Below are 2,594 nucleotides of genomic sequence, written 5' to 3' on the forward strand. Positions count from 1 at the left end.
CCGGCAGAGGTGGCTGCGCTGGCTGACCGTTCCGACGAGGGCGAGCGATGCAAAAAGCGAGATCACCCGCCAGGTAAGAGCCGCGCATACAACACAACAGAGGCCACTTCTCTCGAGAAGAAACGCGAGAACCGAAAACAGGGCACTAAACCTAACGTTTTTCCGGTGAAATATTTCAATTGCGAAGGTATGGGACACTTTTCTCGTGACTGTCCCCGGAACACGGCAGATGTCAAAGAAATTACTCCGTGGTGGGCAACATCTCAACAAATGTAACACCATCTCAGCAGAGTATGTCTCAGGACATAAATGTCAATCAGAACGGTACGCGTGCTGAGTTGCGGAGAGTGGAGGTGAAATGCGGACCGAGGATGGTGCAGGCGGCTATCGATTCCGGAGCGGAGATTAGCGTAGTGCGTGAGGGGGTGGCGCCTGAAATGAAGGGGTCGGCCGGAAGGGTGACACTGACTGGGGCGTTCGGGGACGGCGTGAGCGCCGTTCTAAGCCATATACCGATGACCCTTCCCACAAGCTACGTTGTGTATGTCCCTCGAGAGATGCCGCACAAGAGCGGCACCTCGAGAGGTGCCGCTCTTGTGCGCCGTCACTGAACAATTGGTTAACGGCATAGACATGCTGTTGACGCCCGATGACTACGACAGCCTAAAGTTGGCGTGCGGGAGGGTTGACTTGAAACCGATGGTTTGTGAAGCTGAAGACGCGCTTACTGACTAATGTAATGAGGTCGCAGACGACGGCCATGGCGCTCAGCTTCGGTTTCTACAAGGACGACCGGCGCGAGGACAAACCGCGCGTGGTGGCCTTTGTGGACATGAGCCAATAGGCGCTCCAGGTGGTGCTGGTGGCCTTCAACAAGGACCGGCTCAAGATGCTGGCCACCACCGTCGATGGAGTCGGGCCCCACGACTTCGGCATGGTGCTGGTGCGCTACTTCGTCCAGGAGTTCAAGGAGCGCTACAAGCTGGACGTGGCCACCAACTGGCGCACCCTCATGCGCCTCATCACCGAGTGCGAGAGGCTCAAGAAGCAGATGGGTGCCAACCCGCACGACTGGCCGCTCAACATCGAGTGCTTCAAGAACGACCGGGACGTTGCGGGCAAGATGAAGCGGGAGACCTTCGAGACCATGTGCACCGAGCTCCTAGGACGTGCCGAGCGCACGATGGCGCGGGCGCTGACGGTGGCGGGGCTGCGGCCGCCGGACGTGGAGTCGGTGGAGCTGGTCGGGGTGGCATCCGGGCGCCGGCGTTCAAGCAGCTGGTCCGCAAGTTGTTCCAGCTTTAGCCCTCGACGACACCGCACCAGGACAAGGCGGTGGCCCGGGGCTGCGCCCTGCAGTGTGCCATGCTGTCACCCATGTTCAAGATTTGAGACTTTGCGGTGGTGGACGCTCAGCTTTACTCGATCGAGCTGTGCCACGACCCGGGCAAGGGAAAGGAAAGTCGGGCAGAGGTGTTTCCCCGCTGGCACCAGCTGCCCTTCAGCAAGATGCTCACCCTCTACCGGAGCAAGCACTTCAACCTCGAGGGCAAGTACCCGCAGGAGGCGGCGGTGCCCCACGCGGACCTGCAACCGGGCAGCTTCACGGTGAACAAGGTTGTCTCCGCGGCCGGGGGCGAGGCGTTCAGGATCAAGGAGAAAGTGCGTCGCAACCTGCGGGACATCTTCTTGGTGGTGTCCGCCTCGGACCGCAAGCCCGACGGTTGACAGGCAAGTGCTGGGTGTGCAAACGATGGCGACCTAGCGGCGGTGGGGGCGGTGACTGACGAAAAGGCACCTCCGAACCAGGGAGGAGACCCCGACAAAATGGCCGAGGGCGAACCTGTCAAGAAGGAAGATTGGCCCAGCCCAAAAGACAAGCAGGCCAAGGCCACAGAGATCCCGGTGGAGGGCCGGGTCCCGCAGCTGAGAGCCTTCGAGATAGACCAGCTTGTGGAGCGCAAGGTCTACATGGTCCACACGGACCGCATGGAGAAGGAGCGACTGCTTTGTCAAGCAATGGGTTCGTCGCATGCGCGAACCGAAGTTTTGGTGTGTCTTTTTAAATGGATTGTATACTTTAAGTTGGTGAGATTTTTCTGTTGTTGGTATGACTGATCGGGCAGGTGCGGGTTTCGGGAAAATAGCCTGGTTTAGAAAGAGCATATGTTCCGCATACGCCTTTGCAGATTTTTTTTTTTAGATGCACGTTTTAGTTCATATTATGCAAGCCTTAAGGCACTTTTGGTGGTAACTGGTAACGGGGTGTTTAGAGCCTTGGCGGGCACATTCAAAATCACCTTACCGGAGCGACCAGTGTATGACGGGCGGTCATTCTTTTTTTTCTGTCTGATAATTTGGTGACATTGAAGCCCCAAAATTATACTTGTTGGGGAGGTGTGAAGGTCAACGTAAACGACAGCCACAAATCCAGAGGCGCGACATGCGCAGGGTTTCGGTACAATGACTGTAGTTTCGGTTCCGTCTTTCTTTTCGCTCAGGATGACCTTAAAGTGAGCGACGCAACTGTGGCTCGAGCGAGACATGGAAAAAGAAGAAAAAGAAGAAGAAGACGCGCGAGGGCCGTGAAGAAC

At 57.1% G+C, this 2,594-nt stretch overlaps 1 pseudogene; it reads left to right on the forward strand.

The window, feature by feature from the left end:
* Nucleotides 1–739: 739 nt before the first annotated feature.
* On the forward strand, nucleotides 740–2,118 carry LOC120836646 (annotated as a pseudogene).
* The last annotated feature ends 476 nt before the right edge of the window (nucleotides 2,119–2,594 follow it).

Source organism: Ixodes scapularis, unplaced genomic scaffold (assembly GCF_016920785.2).
Source record: "Ixodes scapularis isolate PalLabHiFi unplaced genomic scaffold, ASM1692078v2 PGA_scaffold3__209_contigs__length_174095766, whole genome shotgun sequence".
NCBI classification, from domain to species: Eukaryota; Metazoa; Arthropoda; class Arachnida; order Ixodida; family Ixodidae; genus Ixodes; species Ixodes scapularis.